We start from the raw sequence: 18999 nt of genomic DNA on the forward strand, positions 1-18999 counted from the left end.
GTCATGCTTGATAAAAACGCAAATTTGTAATATTCGTGAGCTTTCCAAACTTTTCTCATATCATCCATTTTCGTGATCCTGACTCGGAAATGTGGTTCAGCTTTTCAAAATTGGGGGTGAAGAAGCCCACTCTATTCACGGAACTGCTGCAAACTTGTTTGTTGAAAAAGTGTCATTTTTCAAAAAGAAATTTTGAAATATATTACTAATAACGTTGTGGGGCAGGTTCGTGTACGCACTACCTGGGGGCACATTCGTGCATATTTTTTTTTTAGTTTTTGCGATTTATGACTTTATCTGTAGTAGGTTTCTCTAATGACGCTCGCCTGACTCAGTCTCGACTGCTTGCGACGTCTGACGAGCAATTCACGCGAACTTGGCGAGGTCACGGAGGCCGGCAGTTGGCACATTCTTGTTGGCCAGCCCATTCTTTCTGCATTTGTTGTGCAATGCATTCTTGTCGAAAGGAATCAAGTGAAATGACCCCCTGCCAATTTCCTTTGGTAAATTTCTGGTAATGCCCGGTAATTTCTCGAATTTTGCCAAGTGAACGGAAGTGCCCCATCTCTTGAACGAATGTGCCCCATAGGTGGGGCAGTTTCGTGCAAATGTTCAGAGTAAAGTCATTTTTTTCAGAATAAAAGTCATTTTTTCTAATGGAAGCAATAATTTTATAGGATAACTTTTGAAGAGGAAAACTATCTGCAATAGTTCCTTTCCATACTACAATCAACAATTTTGCCATTGCACTAACCAAAGAACAGATATATGGGTTTATCCATTTTTTGCACGAATGTGCCCCACTCTCCCCTATTCGTGCGCTTTCCAAACTTTTTTCATAGCATCCGTTTTCGTGATCCTGACTCGGAAATGTGGTTCGGCTTTTCAAAATTGGCGGCAAAGAAGCTTACTCTATCCACGGAGCTGCTGCAAACTTGTTTGTTGAAAAAGTGTCATTTTTCAACAAAAAATTTTGAAATATATTACAAATAACGTTGTGGGGCAGGTTCGTGTATGTACGCACTGCTTAGGGGCGCATTCGTGCATATTTTTATTGTTTTTGCGATTTATGACTTTATCTGTAGTAGGTTTCACTTATGACGCTCGCCTGACTCAGTCTCAGCTGCTTGCGACGTCGTGACAAGTAATTCACGCGACCTTGGCGAGGTCACGGAGGCGGGTCGATGGTCGGCAGTTTGCAGTTGGCCAGCCCATGCTTTCTACATTTGTTGTGCAATGCATTCTTGTCGAAAGGAATCGAATTAAATGGCCCCGTGCCAATTGCTTTTGGTAAATTCTGGAAATGCTCGGTAATTCCTCGAGCTTTGCAGGGTGCACGGAAGTGCCCATACGTGGGGTAGTTTCGTGCAAACGTTCAGAATTATTAAAAGTCATTTTTTCTTATAAAAGCGATAATTTTAAAAGATAACTTTCAAGAGGAAAATATCTGCAAATGTTCCTTTCCATGCTACAATCAACAATTTTACCATTGCATCAACCAAAGAACAGACATATGGATTTATCGATATTTTGCAAGAATGTGCCGCACTCTCCCCTACATAAGTAGTTGTTCGCGCTACGAATTTACTTGCCAACAATTTTTAGCTGGTAGCTATTACTATAGCTGGTATACGAGTATGTATGAGTTGCACCAGCCTGATGGCTGAGCGGACTCGGCTTTGAAGCATTTGGTATTGTTGAAAGTGTTCGTTCTGTCGAATGATGCAGCAAGCGTCTGCTCCACGCCCAACTAACATCAAAGCACTCTAGGGACGAGGCGGGGAGAGTTCCCACAACAACCTTCACCGACGTGAAAAGGGTGTAAGCCAGTGTGTGCACTGGAATCTATCAGCTTTGTTGATTTTCACAGATTAAACGCAACTGAACTGCTAACACACGCCACCACATGGGCTAAAGTAGATTAGGCGTGTGCGTTTATGGGAATCATTTTAGGATACGATGAATCAATTTATCTGCGCTCTGTTTAACCCGGCAGTTGCTGGGGTATTTCGCCACCCGCCGTTTGCTAGGGGGGGGGGGGGGGCGTTAAACGCCCCCAGCCGATAACTCGAGAACCAATAGGCGCAACGACACGCACGAGGCGGCAAACGAAAGAACGCGACGAGACGCTTCAGATGAGTACTTTAAAGTTGAATTTTGAGGTCACAGGTCGGGTCAAGGTCAGGTCAAACACCTGAAATCGGGCTTTCAGTAGCATGGACTTCAGGACTTCACAATGGGCGCCTCTCGTCATAAACTCTGTCAAAACGGTGCACAATTCATCATATAAGGCCTACAAGAGTGTCAGCTCCATGAAGGGGTCAATCAAGCATAGGTCAGGGTCAAGGTCAGGTCAATCGGGTAGGCACATATCCCCGAAAATCAAAACTGATATTCGCAGCCTGTGACACATGATTTAAGGGTAATTTGGGGCGTAGAACACGATGGTGACATTCATTTTATCATATGTGTACGTGTTTGGCTAAAAAAGTTCAATTTAAGAAATGCATGTATCATGGTCGTGAAGTAGTCACGAGAAATTGCCAAGATTCAGTTCAAGATTTTGGAAAATTCGGAACGATAATCAATAATCGAAGATAGCCATTTGATTGTTCAAGGTATTGGCAGTCTAATGGCGTTTACGGCATGTCTGTATGTCTATTCTGTGATTTATATGATTTTTTGAACATATGCCGTTTTTGGTCGAAAACTCAATGAAAATCATGACGTCACTAAAAAATCAAAATCATGAAGTCACTAAAACCTCGATATCTCAAAAATTTGCCGACCGTTTTTTTTGAAACTGTCACAATAAACTTCAATCAATTCCCTACAGGTACCCAAGCGCGACGTTTTTATGCTATGGCCCGGCGAAAAAAGTGGGGGCGTTTAACGCCCCCCCCCCCCCTCCCCAGCAACTCGCGGGTTAACGTCAAGTTACACAACCGCACGCGCCGTAAACGTTACGTAAGAGGGATTCCTCTATGGCAGCGATAGTTGAAGGGTGACACCACAGAGGCGGTAACAATAGACAAGATCAAGGAAGAGGAGAAAGATCAGAGAAAAGCTGATGATCGTATTTTGGAAGGTATTTCACCGAAACGAGAAGGATCAAACGAAGGAGCAAAAGAATCGAAGAATCAAAGAATCTTGTGGAGGCGGAGAGCAAAAATGGATAGTTATTAAAACATATAAAAATACAAAAACCGTGATGCATACCAGAAGTGCTAACTGTTCAGAGATCTGCTCACCTGTGAAGAGGTCGGACTGTCGTGGTCTTGTCATTGGAAAGAAGACGAGTCATGGGGTGCCAGCGGCGTCGAACATCGTCATTCGTCAGCGACTACTCTCGGCCTGAAACGAGGCATCAAAGGCTGTCAGAGCACAGATAGAGGAAAAGATAGAAAGGGGGCCACAAGTCGTTCCCGCTCCACTTTCGATTTCACTGGCATTCATCAAAGGTGAAATTTTACCTACTTCATTAATTTCTTACAAACCGAATTACTGCTACAAAAAGGTCGTTTGAAGCAAAGTTTATACTCTAGTCCGCGCTGGACCTATCGGTTTTCTACATGCGCCCCGGCTGGGGGAGGGGTACGAGTGGAACGCATCCCTCACCGGTTCGCATCTTATTTGGCTGGAACCTTGTGGAAAAACCGCATGTTGTTGCCTTTGGCTTCACCCAAATGGCCGTTGACCCTTCCACTTGTGACCTCTTTCTCTGGTCGAGGCTTAGTCATGATGTCAGAATGTCTATTCATAATGTCGATTCGACGCGCCAGCCCACATCCTACATATGTGCATTATCAAACTATTTTGTGAACAGAAACGAGTCACGTTAAAGTCAGGTCAAGGTCATTGATCTATGATGACCTAGGTTGTCTTTTTGTTTTTGCAGCTTATTTGGGTAGTTTTGGAACTGATAAGGCTAAGCATTTATTTGCAGCGGAGCATTAGGGAAAACGATTTTGAGCCATGTCAAATGGTGCAAAGCTTTCCGTGGTGACATGAACATCTAATAAAAATAGCCGGCATGATGCTTAATGGTTGATTTGACCTGACCTGACTTATCTAGAATTCATATTGGATATTGCATAACTGTATCATTAGGTATTGACGAAACGCATGCAAACTTTGAAATCAAAAAAAGTAAAATATCGCAAAAACTAGTCACAAAAAAACTCTCACTGGTCCAAATGTTCCTGGCTTTTGGGTCATCGACCTAGCCTGGGTGATACCTACAAATTCCTTACCTAAGACCTTCAAATTGAGTAAAAGCAGCTATCTCTCGAAACGGGCAATACGTTACTTTTCCCGCAAAACTCCATGTAGATCAACGTTCGAACAATTAGCGGGCGGGGTCCAATCAGGGGGCTACACTTGGGCTACACCATTGGCCTTAGATAAAATCAGAGAAAACCGTTCAGAAAGAGCTTTAGAAGAGCTATCAAATGAGTTTTCGAGTCGTTGTAGCTCTGTTCGTTTCAGATCTATGGGTTAATTTTTCAAAGTGTTGAAACAGGCGAAATTTGACCTTGGATGACCTCTGGTGACCTGACCTTAACCCTCGCTCGTATAGGGGGGGGGGGTTCGAACGGACCCCCCTCGGTTTTTCGCGAATAACTCGCGTATAAAGCAGCCGATCGCAACGAAACATTCAGTACCCTCGCGTTATCAATTTTACACCTACCCTGAAAATTTCATGACCCTGACCATAATGACCTTTGACATATGACCTGCTTTTTGAGACCATGCTTGGCCGGAATCGTGAATCGGCGTATGTCGGCTCGCATTAGCTGCGCGTTTGCAGTCTTTTCGTGGTTTCAAGCGTTCAAACATGTGATATGATGCTGCTCCCATGCATAAGGGTGGGTGTCAAGGTCACCGGAAGGTCAGGTCAGGTCTTGACCTTTGATGACCTCGGTTTACTTTTTCGAGTTTTACATGTTTCTAGACTAGTTTTTGGAGCTGAATTCGAATTTAGCAACCATTTGAACATTTATGAAGTAGTTTTTGGTGCCTTCGTAACATGTTACGAAGCTGTCAGAGGCGGTTGTCACCTACTACGAATCCCGGCAAAACCCTTACTAGTTGACCTGACCAGTGACCTGACCTGACCCGATCTGGCCTAAATGCATAAAGCCATCATCTATGATCATAACTAACATGATATTCGTGATCAGCACCCCGAAAACCCCCATAGCAGCCACGTTTTACAACGTTCTAACAGGTTCCGGTTTTCCCGACTTTTGGGTCACTGACCTGACCTGGAAGGTCAACCGATGACCTAGGACCTTAAAATTGGGTATCATCGGCTTCCTCTCGTCACGGGCAACACGCTCGTTTTTTCCGCAAAGATCTAGCTCGATCAGGGGCGAAACGGCAAGGGAGGTCCAACGGACTCTCCCCCTTATACTTTCGTGGCTGAAAAAGAAACACCGATACGGGCGAGGGTTTAGTTTGACACCGAAGTATTTTCGTCGTTATTTTTTCGACTTTCTAATGCCGCCCTCCGCGTGTCGCTACGTGGCCCGGGAGCCGAGCTAAGCGGGTGACGTTGAAGCAGTCCTCGGTAACATGTGAAGACGAAGGTGGTAACGAGCACCGTCTTGGCGAGGGCTTAGGGCTGTTATTCTACGTTTAACCTTCCAGGCGGTGGGGGGGGGGGTATTTTTTTACCCTCCCCCTTTAGTCTTTTTCGATATTTCTCCAGAACCGCTGCGTCGATCGTCACAAAAGTTTCAGTATCCTCCCGTGAATAGCTTTTACATATTGTGACAAAAAATTTCCAAAGGCTATGATAGGTTGGCCGCTAATGACGTCGGAGTGACGTCATTTCAGCCATTTTCGACCCCAAAAAAAGGTTTCGCGGGAAGAGCTGTCAGGCCTACAGCTTTAGAGATACAGAAAAATGTTTAGATATAAAAAGTGTAGAATTCACAGCGCTATAAAACTGCTATATCCGATGTTTGAAATTTTTGAATTGTGACTCCCAAAAATAAAAAAATAAATTTTTGAATATAAAGCCGAAAAATCAAAAAATTAATAATTTCGAAAAACACGGAATATATGTATAGTCCCTATGGCCTTTCAACCACATAACAAATTTGAAATCGATACCTCTTTCTTTGGCGAAGCTATAGCGAAAAACTGTTCAAAATTGATTAACCCTCGCTCTGGCAGGGGGGTCGATGCGACCCCCCCCCCCTAAGGTTTTTCGAAGATAGCGTAAAAACAGCGGCGCAGTTTGGCACAGCCTATAGGGCAACCTTTTTACATATGACCTGAAAATTTCAGGTCCGGGTGACCTTGGGTCAGGTCACCAGGTCAGAAAAACCGGTACGAGGTCATGGTCAAATTTCAATTTTTTATGCATCTGTCCACCTCACAGTTTTGGTCTGATTTCCTTCAAACTTTCAGGATGTGCTAAGTTCACCGAATTGTATAACATATATGTAGTTAGTTTTTTATGTCACTGATCTGAGGTCAGATAGAGGTCATTACGTCGAAGCCTATGGGAAAATATTCAATTCGGAAAATACTGGAGATATCCGCTTCGTTCTATCAATTTTGTGCTTTGAAACTTTAGTACTTAACATTATGTCACTTGGTGCTTCTTTGTTTGGTATACTTATCCATGGGTCCGGTCAAATGAGGTCAACTGAGGTCAAATGATGTTTGTGCCAACTTTAGTACTTAACATTATGTCACTTGGTGGTTCTTTGTTTGGTATACTTATCCATGGGTCCGGTCAAATGAGGTCAACTGAGGTCAAATGATGTTTGTGCCAATAACTTGTCACATAATAAAGATACAGCTGGGGCATTCCACGATAGATCGTACCACTTTTTTCCAATTTGACACCCTTATCTCTCGGATTTGAACGATAATTGGTATAAGGGGTGATCAGGGGTCTGAATCATCCTGTGACAATTTCAGGCTAATCAGATGAGTAGTTTTTGAGTTATAATGTATACCATGTTTTAGATCTTGCGTTGCAGCGCCAAGTTTGGCGGGCTATAACTCTAAGACGAATAATCCAAATGCCAAATGCTATACGCCATTGAATTTGCATTTAAACAAAGAATAATATGCATTTTTAAAATTTTGAAATATAAAGTATTTTTTATATATATTATATAACATATCGAGTTTCCTTTCATTTGCATTTTTATGCCTTTGGGACCAAATTTTTTGAATTTTTATCTATATTATCTACTATTATAAATCTTAAAAAGTCCGCCGCCGCCCACGCCGCCGCCGTCGGGGTTACTCCCAAAAACGCTTATTGCGGCGCCGTCGATTGACGCAGGATAGTGAAATTTTTGCCACTCGTGGGTCACGTAAATGAACAGGTCGTATTAAATTTTGGGCACGATGCGGCCGGGGGTGCGCCCGTGGCGCGTGCTCATGTGCGCCATAGGGTTAGCATTAGAATCGACAAAAACAGGCCATTGCTCAGGAACGGTAAGGGCTACGGGGGTGAAATTTTCATGCCAAGTCGAGCGCGTGCATTCATTTGTCGTATTAAATTTTCGAGGGTGTGGGTTCAGCGGTGTGCACGTGGTGGGGCCGCGACCGGCGCCGAGCAGAGGGCACGTGCTTTAGGCTCAGTTGTTCGCTTAAAAACTGAGTCAAAAGCATCAGAGCCGGGAGGTCGTTGACCTTTGACAACGAAGGCCGACACAAGGCACCGTTCGCCAAGGGGATTCGCCAGTAAATACAATTAATTTGTTTCTGTAATATCTCAGCCGTTTCTGGGCCGATTTAGCTGAAACTTGGACTGTCGGTGGCAGTGTAGGGTAGGGTAGGGTAGGGTATACGGTAGGGTAGGGTAGTGTAGGGTAGGAGTATGGGTAGGGTAGGAGTAGGGTAGGGTAAGTTAGGGTAGGGTAGGGTAGGGTAGGGTAGGGTAGGGGTAGGGTAGGGTAGGGGTAGGGTAGGGTATGGTAGGTTAGGGTAGTGTAGGGTAGGGTAGGATAGGGTAAGGGTAGGGTAGGGTAGGGTAGGGTAGGGTAGGGTAGGGTAGTGTAGGGTAGGGTAAGGTAGGGTAGGATAGGGTAGTAGGGTAGGGTAAGGTAGGGTAGGGTAGGGTGGGAAGGGTAGGGTAGGGTGGGAAGGGTAGGGTAGGGTAGGGTATGGTAGGGTAGTAGGGTAGGGTATGGTAGGGTAGGGTAGCGTAGGGTAGGGTAGAGTTAGGTAGGGTAGAATTAGGTAGGGTAGGGTAGGGTAGGGTAGGGTAGAGTATAGTATGGTAGGTTAGGGTAGTAGGGTAGGGTAGGGTAGGGTAGTAGGGTAGGGTAGTAGGGTAGGGTAGTAGGGTAGGGTAGGGTAGGGTAGGGTAGGGTAGGGTAGGGGTAGGGTAGGGTAGGGTAGGGTAGGGTAGGGAAGGGTAGGGTAGGGTAGGGTAGTGTAGGGTTAGGGTAGGGTAGTGTAGGGTAGGGTAGGGTAGGGTAGGGTAGGGTAGGGTAGTGTAAGGGTATGGTAGGGTAGGGTAGGGTAGGGTAGGGTAGGGGTAGGGTAGGGTAGGGTAGGGTAGGTAGGTAGGGGTAGGGTAGGGTAGGGGTAGGGTAGGGTAGGGTAGGGTAGGGTAGTGTAGGGTAGGTTAGTGTAAGGTAGGGTAGGGTAGGGTAGGGTAGGGTAGGGTAGGGGTAGGGTTAAGTTCAAAAAGGGCCTAACATACAAAACACTTGAACACCCCGCACATATCACCAACCCTTACAGTTTAATTAAAAACAGCTACCCAAATCTATCCAAATAATACATCTAAAAATACAAGTCAATCACCCAAACTAATGCACCCGTAACATAACATAAATCAAAACATACAGTTATCGCGTAAACCTGTACCTCTAGTCTATATTATAAATCCTAAAAAAATCCGCCGTCGGGGTAACGCCCAAAAACGCTTATAGCGGCGCCGTCGATTGACGCAGGGGGGTGAAATTTTCACGGCTCGTGGATCACGTCATTCAACAGGTCGTATTAAATTTTGGGCACGATGCGGCCAGGGGTGCGCCCGTGGCGCGTGCTCACGTGGTGTGCCATAGGGTTAACACTAGAATCGGCAACAGACTATTGCTCGGGAACGGTAAGGGCTACGGGGGTGAAATTTTCGCTGCAAGTCGGACGCGTGCACTCATTTGTCGTATTAAATTTTCGAGGGGGTGGGTTCAGCGGTGTGCACGTGGTGGGGCCGCGACCGGCGCCGAGCAGAAGGCACGTGCTTTAGGTTCAGTTGTTCGCTTAAAAAACTTGGAAAGCAACAGAGCCGGCAGGTCATTGACCTTTGACAACGAAGGCCGACACAAGGCACCGCTCGCCAAGAGGATTCGCCAGTAAATACAATTAATTTGTTTTTGCAATATCTCAGCCGTTTCTCGGCCGATTTAACTGAAACTTGGACTGTCGGTGGTAGTGTAGGGTAGTGTAGTGTAGGGTAGGGTAGGGTAGGGTAGGGTAGTGTAGGGTAGGGTAGGGTAGGACAGGGTAGGGTAGGGTAGGGTAAGGTAGGGTAGGTAGGTAGGGTAGTGTAGGGTTAGGGGTAGGGTAGGGTAGGGTAGGGTAGTGTAAGGGTAGGGTAGGATAGGGTAGGGGTAGGGTAGGGTAGGGTAGTGTAGGGTTAGGGGTAGGGTAGGGTAGGGTAGGGCAGTGTAAGGGTAGGGTAGGGTAGGGGTAGGGTAGTGTAGGGTAGTGTAGGGTTAGGGGTAGGATAGGGTGGGGTAGGGTAGGGTAGTGTAAGGGTAGGGTAGGGTAGGGTAGGGTAGGGTAGGGCAGGGCAGGGCAGGGCAGGGTAGGGGTAGGGTATGGTAGGGGTAGGGTAGGGTAGTGTAGGAGTAGGGTAGGGTAGGAGTAGGGTAGGGTAGGGTAGGGTAGGGTAGTGTAGTGTAGGGTAGGGGTAGGGTAGGAAAGTGTAGGGGTAGGGTAGGGTAGAGTAGGGTAGGGTAGGGTAGGGTAGGGTAGGGCAGGGCAGGGTAGGGAAGGGTAGTGTAGTGTAGGGTAGGGTAGGGTAGTGTAATGTAGGGGTAGGGTAGGGTAGTGTAGGGTAGTGAAGGGTGGGGTAGGGTAGGGGTAGAGTAGGGTAGGGTAGGGTAGGGGTAGAGTAGGGTAGGGTAGGGTAGGGTAGGGTAGGGTAGGGTAGGGTTGAATTGAGTAACATCCTAACTTATACAAAGGGCTCGAACAACTCGCATGCATCACCATCATACTTTACAGTTCAATTAAAAGCAGTTACCCAGTTCTACAGAAGTAATACCAATAAAAATGCAAGTTTCTACACCCAAACTAATGCATCCGTTAATCATACGTATCAAAACATACAGTTATCGCGTAAACCTGTACCTCTAGTAAATCCTAAAAAGTCCGCCGCCCACGCCGTCGGGGTTACTCCCTAAAACGCTTATTAAGGCGCCGTCGATTGACGCAGGATGGTGAAATTTGTACCAGTCGTGGGTCACGTAAAAAAACAGGTCGTATCAAATTTTGGGCACGATGCGGCCGAGGGTGCGCCCGTGGCACGTGCTCATGTGCGCCATAGGGTTAGCATTAGAATCGGCAAAAACAGGCTATTGCTCGGGAACGGTGAGGGCTACGGGGGTGAAATTTTCACGCCAAGTCGGTCGCATGCACTCATTTGTCGTATTAAATTTTCGACGGTGTGGGTTCAGCGGTGTGCACGTGGTGGGGCCGCGGCCGGCGCCGAGCAGAGGGCACGTGCTTTAGGCTCAGTTGTTCGCTTAGAAAACTGAGTGAAAAGCATCAGAGCCAACGAAGGCCGACACAAGGCACCGCTCGCCAAGGGGATTCGCCAGTAAATACAATTAATTTGTTTTTGCAATATCTCAGCCGTTTCTGGGCCGATTTAGCTGAAACTTGGACTGTCGGTGGTAGTGTAGTGTAGGGTAGGGTAGGGTAGGGTAGGGTAGAATAGGGTAGGGTAGGGTACGGTAGGGGATTGTAGGGTAGGGTTGGGTAGGGGATTGTAGGGTAGGGTAGGGTAGGGTAGGGTAGGGTAGGGTAGGGTAGAGTTAGGTAGGGTAGAGTTAGGTAGGGTAGGGTAGGGTAGGGTAGGGTAGGGTAAGGTAGGGTAGGGTAGGGTAGTGTAAGGGTAGGGTATGGTAGGGTAGGGTAGGGTAGGGTAGGGTAGGGTAGGGTAGGGTAGTGTAAGGGTAGGGTAGGGTATGGTAGGGTAGGGTAGGGTAGGTTAGTGTAGGAGTAGGGTAGGGTAGGAGTAGGGTAGGGGTAGGGTAGGGTAGGGTAGGGTAGTTTAGGGTAGGGTGGAGTTAGGTAGGGTAGGGTAGGGTAGGGTAGGTTAGGGTAGTAGGGTAGGGTAGGGTAGGGTAGGTAGGGTAGTGGAAAGGTAGGGTAGGGTAGGGTAGGAGTAGGGTAGGGTAGGGTAGGGTAAGGGTAGGGTAAGGTAGGGTGGGGTAGGGTAGGGTAGGAGTAGGGTAGGGTAGGGTAGGTAGGGTAGGGTAGGGTAGGGTAGGGTAGGGTAGGTAGGGTAGGGTAGTGGTAAGGTAGGGTAGGGTAGGGTAGTGTAGGGGTAGGGTAGGGTAGGGTAGGGTAGGGTAGGGTAGGGTAGGGTAGGGTAGGGTTGCGTTCAGTAACATCTTAATTTACAAAGGGCTCGAAGAACTCGCATGCATCACCATCATACTTTACAGTTCAATTAAAAGCAGTTACCCACTTCTACAAAAATCATACGAGGGGCGTTCAAAAAGTTCCCGGCCCAACCATGAAGGAGTTGGAATTTCGGCCTGCAACGCGGTGTGTTCAATGATGTGTTATTGGGATGTCCACTTACGTAGCCATTAACCAATCTGCCCTGTGATTGGTTCAGGCTGCTAATTAATCGTAACATAGTTTGCCATTCCCGGTCAGAATGGGCGACGCCCAGAAGAGAACAGTGATTTGGTTCATGTGTTGCAGAAAAATGCACCAAACGTTATTCACGAAAAGCTAGTGCCAACACATGTTGAGGTTTGTCTTTCTTACAGTAGCGTCAAAAAGTGGTTATCTTTGTTCAATTTTGGTCAACAGATCATTAATGGTCACCCCCACACTGGGCAGCCATCAACAGCATTGACTCAAGAAAATATGAAAAATAAGCACTTCTTTGTGAAAAATGACAAATGTTCTGGTCTGGAACCACGCAGCAGAAGCGGAGGTGTCTATCAGGTTCCTCAAAGCCATTCTTCGATAGCGTATTAATATGTTTAAGATCTCTGCAAGATGCATCCCCCGTTTGCTGACTCCAGAGGAAAGGCAAACTCGAAAGGAGGCGTAACGCGAAAATTTTGGCCCCTATATCGAAGATCCAAAAGAGTTCATTGAACTACTTGTTACCGTGGAGGGATTGTGGGTGTCACACGTTGACCCTAAGGGCGTGACCGAGTTGCACAAGTGGAAGCACACTGAGTAAAGGCCACCAAATGTGTGCGACGTGTCTAAGTCAGACGGCAAGGTGACAGTGGTTGCATTTTGGGATGCTGGCGGGGCTCTGCTCGTCAACTTTCCAAAACAGGGGCGCACAATTAATGATGAATACTACACCTCACTTCGATAACAGTAGCGAGCAGCATATATCAAGGAGAGACTAGGGAAGCTGACTAAAAGTGTGCGCCTGATCCAGGACCACGCACCAGCACACATGAGCAGGGTGACGATCAGCGAAGCAGTGAGCTGTGGCCTCGAGTTGTTGTCACAGCCACTTTTTTATCCGTACCTTGCACCCTCAGGTTGTCACCTCTTCCCCAACACAAGGAAATTGCTTAGCAGTGGCAACTTCGCTGACAGCAAGGAGACAAAAGCAGCCGTCTTGGACGTGCCAGATGCGTTCAAAACCCACTTGGCTGTGGAGACCCAGGGGCTTCTCGCGAAGCGCTGCGCGAAATGTTTTTGTCTTAACGCTGGTTTTTTGGCTAAATGAACATTTTTGGTCTAATAAGTCGACGTCGTATCTCTACTCCTTCATGGTCGGGCCGAGAACTTTTTGAACGCCCCTCGTACCAATAAAAATGCAAGTTTCTACACCCAAACTAATGCATCCGTTAATCATACATATCGAAACATACAGTTATCGCGTAAACCTGTACCTCTAGTATACTGAAATCCAAGGGGCGTTGCTGTACCAAAATGTAAAAAAGCGTCAAAAACTCTTTCATACTTAAAACCTCTTTCATTTTTATTTACTTAAAAACAATTTGGATCATTGTATGCAAAAAATTAGGAAGGTGTTCTTTCTATAAATGTACTTATTTTGCGTCACCGTAATGGTCTCGAATTGTGATTTCGGGAAGAGAGCCTACAAATGGCGTGGTTAAGCTGCCTAGTGACATCACTGGTGACTGAAAGTCCAATTGAAGTCATTTTTGCCTCACGTTTGCATTGTTGACCTTGCGTGACGTCATTCGTACGTCACTAGGGTCACAAGAGTTTTTCGTCAATGACTCTCGATCAAATTGAGCTAGAGAGACGGGAAAGCCACCAATGGACTCGGGAAGACATGCCAAATCAAATGATATGCGACATGACTTCTTTCGACCAACTTCGTGATCGGGGGGCACTGACCTGACCTTGACCCTAGGTCAACACCTCAAATTGAGTTCATCCGAACAAACAGTATGCCATTCGACGTGCCTGAGCGAGACGAACACGATTATGCCAAAATCGCGGCTCTTTCGACTGTTTTGTGCGAAGTTATTTATGAAAAACTGAATTCGTACCTTGTGTCACTTGACCTGACCTCAGAGATCACCGGTTGACATGAGACCTCTAAATCGGGTAACAGTCACTGCGTCTAGTAACGACGCACACGATTGTTTCTTCCACGACGCTTTAGCTCCATCAGGGGTGAAACGGCGAGGGGGGTCGTACTCCGCCCCGCCTCCACAGCCGGCGCGCTTGTAGAAAACCAATAGGCCCGACAAGGGTTAATGATAACTTGGGCGATGACCTAACCTAAACATGACTGAGTTATTTCTTCATCATCCCACGCTGCGCTGGTGTTCTGAGTTTTCCGTGCCGTGCGGGGAAAGCCTGAATTCGGCTCTTGGGCCACGTAGCGACACGCGGTAAGCGGCAATCGAAAGAGCGTCAAAGATGACGAGAAAAATTCAGTCATTTTTAGGTAGAGACAAAGGTCAGGTCACCAGAAGTAATTGAAAGTGAAAGTTGCCTATTTCAACCTTTTTTGACGAACCGGCGTATAACTCAGGAACCAATAGAGCTGCAGCTAACAGCGCTTTTGGAAACCGCATTCGATAGCTGTTCTAACGCTCTTTCGCTGACATGTGATCACATGTCCTCAAATTTAACCTAAGATCAATGGTTCAGCCTCCAGAGGGTAAAAACTAAAAAATAGCCGTTTTATTAACAAGGTGTTTTTTTTAATCACTTTTGACTGGAGAAAGGCACGACATTTAACCCGCACCCCGCTGGGGGGGGGGCAGAATCTGTCCCCCCTTCCCGTTTTTCGCCAATAACTTCTAAACGCGTTACGCAAGCAACGTCAAACGTTCGGTAGGTACCTTATCATACATCCATTTGACACGTTCCCTGAAAATTTGAGCGAAATCCGTCGGATTTTTTTTGAGAAAATGGCGTTTTAGTGACGTCATGTTCGCCATTTTCGCCTCAAAAACGGCAAAATTTCAAACGCCGCTAACATCCTCATTTTTAAAGGGACCCTCCCACCTTCAAAAAAGTTAATGAATTGGCACGAAAGTGATGTCGCTCGGTTCAGAAAGAGCGAAAACGAATATCTACCAAATTTTATCGAAAAATATTCACCGGTTTTCAAGATATTAGACTTTTACTTTTGTTTACTTTTTGGGATCTCCGCTGTTCCTAGCGACTTTATTTGAAAGTGCGGCATTTGTTGCGCGCAAAGCAGCATATACCACCGCGTGCTACCAAACGTTTTAGTAAAAGATTTAAAAATCGTTAGATCTCCGCTGACGTCACAAATTCTAAGGGGGCATACCAATGCACTAGCCCCTTAGAATCCGAAAACTGCAAGTTTAAAATTCCATATCTCCGAATTAAAGCATTTGTCGATGTTGTGAGTGCCCAAACCGGTATTTGCAGGCCATGGCCACCAATTTGGCTATCTCAACTCAAAACTAATGTTAAGGTGGGAGTGTCCCTTTAAAGGAATCAAGACGTAACAAAAAAGGTTATAAGTGATTCTACTTTGTCTATCAAATGGCCATCTCCGTTTTTGGAAAATTTTGGATTGTGTCCCTTTTTTTTAACTGACTTTTTTGGGAAAATAGTTATAAAATCCAAAATTTTAAGTGTATCGAAAAAAACGGAATATATGTCAGAGAAGTGGTATATGTGCACCTACATACCAATTTTGAAGAATCGGTTGAAAATGTGGGAGTTATTCAAAATTTAATGACGTCACGACGCACAAAATTTTTGGATTTTTTTTTTAATTTCTAGACCACGTACGGAAACAAAAATAGCACCATTCGATTTGCCGTGAAAAACTACACCAGATAGACACCTATTTAGGCCTTAACAACCAACTTCAAAATTTGACCTCACTTGACCTGACCTTGACCTGACCTCGACCTGAAATTCATCCAGAGGTGGTCCATATCACTTATTGAGTGTGCCTATTGAATTCTATGAATAAAATGACCCATAAAACATGTGTCGCACATGCCCTTTTCTATATTTTGTTTTTGGTGACGTGACCTGACCTGACCTTGACCTTGACCTTTGAATGATATTGTATGCAACGAATATTGTCTTGTTAGCCTAAGAACACGTTTTAGGCAATCAGTCTCAGTCCATTCTTCGGCAACTACGGTGCAAGGCCGATAATGTAGAAACTTGCATTTTGTACCCTTGACCTGACCTCTGGCCTACTTAAGCAAAAAATGGCTCTTAAGATCCGCCTTGTTGAAAGCTTTGGATTGCCGTTTTCCCTGTCTTTCTACGACCATCGGTTCGGAAGTTAGACAGGGGGCAGAATCTGCCCCCCCCCCCCCCCAGCAGGGCGCGTATGGCTGAATAGCCCAGCGGGGCGCGGGTTAATTTGCCAGTATCGTTTTCTTCTCGTAGAGACGCGTCGAATGAACCGCAAGTTGACCTTGTCATTTTGAAAAATTGACCTCAGGTCAAGAAGACCATAACCTGACGGGAAAAGGTCATAATGCATAAAGTCGATCCGCATCGACGAAGTGAACACATTTAAGGTGTTTTCATCGCTGGTTATTATGTCTCCATCAGAAGTTATTGTGAAAAAGAAACTGCTGGGAACCTTTCGATGACCTTAGATGACCTCAGGGGCTCAAAGCGGGTTTACCTTTACGGGTGCCATTTTCCGGCTCAGTGTATCATTTTTACCTGTAGTCCGATGTTTGAGGGTGTTTTGACGACGTTTGTCCAAAAGAGGCGCATTTCAATTTTATCCCACTCGGAGTTACAGGTAATGCAGAGGTCGCTAAATTGACTTGAAGTTATGTCACAGATATCAAACTTCCGAGACAAGCACTTTATGCATACTGTTACTCTTATCAATCGCTGAGGGTTTGAAAGTGATCGTTCAGTCTGTGTAGCTATGGCAAGCATTGGAACTTTGTCTTAGGTAAAGTTGTGTGACGTGACATGGTGACCTGACCTTGGACGACCCGGATCTGAAATTTTCACATGTGCAGAAATGATGCATGATATGGTGTGCTTAAAACGGCGGCGCTGTGCACCGTTTTGTTTAATAGATATTTGCGAAAAACCTGAGGGTGTGGACCGTGGGGGCGTAAAAACGCCTCTCCCGCCGGCACGGCGCTGGCTTGTTTTTGACGCCCTTTCGAATGCCGCTTACCGTATGATGCTACGTGGCCCAAGAGCCGAGTTAAAACGGGGGCGTAAAAACAACCACTCGGTTCTATGGCAGTTATACATTTATACCACAACCAACCCTCTAATATTGACATAAGCCCTCGCGCCCTGCGCCCCGCTGGGCTATTCAGCCATGTACGCGCCCTGCTAGGGGGGGGGGGGCATATTCTGCTTACCCTCGGTATAACTTCCGAAACAAGGTCGGAGAAAGACGGGGAAAGTGGCACTCGAAAGATCTCAACAAGGCGGACCTTTGGAGTTTGGGGTCAAATAATTTTTGCTTAAGTAATTCAGAGATCATGTCAAGGTCAGGTCAAGATTACAAAATGTAAGCATCTACATTATAGACTTTGGAGCGCATTTGACGATGAATGGACTGAGATTGATTATCCATAACTTGTTCTTAGCCTACCAAGACAAGATTTGTTGTATAAAATGTCATTCAAAGGTGAAGGTTAGGTCAGGTCAGGTCACCGAAAGTAAAATATAGAATAGGGCATGTCTGATACATGTTTTGTAGGTAATTTTTTCATAGAATTTAATGGGCACACTCAATTAGTTATATGGACCACATTTGGATTAATGCCAGGTCGAGATTTGGCCAAGGTCAGGTGAAGTGAGTTCAAATTTTAAGGTTGCTTGTTAACCCGCGCCCCGTAGGGGGGGTCGAAACGGCCCCCCTGTCCTTTTCCGTCGATATCTCCTAAATGGCTGGAGATATCGCCACCAAACTTTCAGGACCCCTCCAGGCATTAATTTTACACCTTGTGACCAAAAATTTTCCGGAGGCTATGATAGGTTGGCCACAAATGACGTCAGTCATGTTCTGTCATTTTCGACCGAAAAAAGACCTTCGCGCGAAGACCTGTCAGACCTACAGCTTTGAAGATACCATAGGCGTAGGAACCGGGGGGGCCAGGGGGGCCACGGCCACCCCACCATTTTGGAGTGGGGGGGGGCCAGTAATGTGTGTGGCCCCCCCACTTTTGAGAGCACTCCAATGTCTGAGATTCGCTCACTAAACACAAAAAGATGGGCCACGGTGCCGTTTCTGTCACGGATAATCTGTGCTTTGCAGGTAGAATTAACACCGTCTAAAACATGCAGCAGTTTAGCGATTTAGCGCGTAAATTTTCAAATTCAGCGCAGAAGAGACATATCTGATATGTTTAATGCGCCCAATAACTAGGTACCGATCAAATTGAGCTAGCGAGTCGGGAAAGCCACCTATGGACTCAAGAAGACCTGCCGAATCGAATGATATGCGACATGACCTCCTTCGACCAATTTCGTGACCTGGGGACGCCGACCTGACCGTGACCCGAGGTCAACACCCTAAGTTTACCTCACCCAAACAAAAAGTATATCATTCGACGCGCCTGAGAGAGGCGAACACGATGCTGGCAAAATCGCGGCTCTGCGGCCATTTTTTGCGAAGTTATTCACCAAAAACGGAACCGTGCCTTGAGGCACTTGACCTGACCTCAGAGGTCACCGGTCTTTGTTTGTTTTGTTGGGTTAGGCCCTTTCAGTCCAATGAGACCATTTCAGAGTCGGAAGGATGATAGGATATACATAGGGGGAGACATTGGTCTGGGCAGGCACCCTAGTGAGTCGCCGGGGCTGAGCCCGTCCAGAGGACAGGCCACCCAGCCCCAAGGCACTCACTGCACCCGGCTACGGGATGCGCTCCCTCGGGAGCAGCGGTGCCGCTCCAAGGGAGCAGCCCGCATGAGATAAAGTTGCCTGTCCAGCCCGGAGGGGGTTGCGGTGTGGAGGAGAAGGATTTCAGTATCCTGAGGATAGAAGCACGGAACGGTGTCAGAGGTCACTGGTTGACCTAGGACTATAAAATCGGGTATCGATCTCTGCGTCTCGTAACGGCGCACACGCTCGTTTTACCGCGACGCGCTAGCTCCACCTGGGGCGAAACGGCGAGGGGGGTCGTACCCGCCCCCCGTCCCCTCGGCCAGCGCGTATGTAGAAAACCTATAGGACCGGGCCGTGGAGGGTTAAACTGGCCTCTGAAGGCCCAGACCGTCTAAAAGTCCCACACTGGCCTCTGATAAGTGAAAGTCAATCAGCCCAGTTGCAGTGGTCGCTGATATAAAACCTCTTAAAACGTTATAGGCCTGGCTGAGCCTAGCT

The 18999-nt window shown here is 46.6% G+C and overlaps 1 protein-coding gene across 2 annotated transcripts in view; it reads right to left on the reverse strand.

Moving 5' to 3' along the window:
• LOC122364791 (potassium voltage-gated channel protein Shaw-like) overlaps window positions 1-3813 on the reverse strand; it is a 37212-nt gene extending 33399 nt beyond the window's left edge. The window contains exons 1-2 of one of the 2 annotated variants that reach the window (XM_043335529.1): window positions 3619-3813; window positions 3252-3354 (exon numbers count right to left, since the gene is read on the reverse strand). The gene's annotated coding sequence lies outside the window, so the exon portion shown is untranslated. The other variant, XM_043335528.1, reaches the window with a different exon arrangement.
• Window positions 3814-18999: the final 15186 nt, after the last annotated feature.

The sequence above is a fragment of the Amphibalanus amphitrite genome, unplaced genomic scaffold (assembly GCF_019059575.1).
Source record: "Amphibalanus amphitrite isolate SeventyFive unplaced genomic scaffold, NRLGWU_Aamphi_draft 000698F_arrow, whole genome shotgun sequence".
Classification (NCBI taxonomy): Eukaryota; Metazoa; Arthropoda; class Thecostraca; order Balanomorpha; family Balanidae; genus Amphibalanus; species Amphibalanus amphitrite.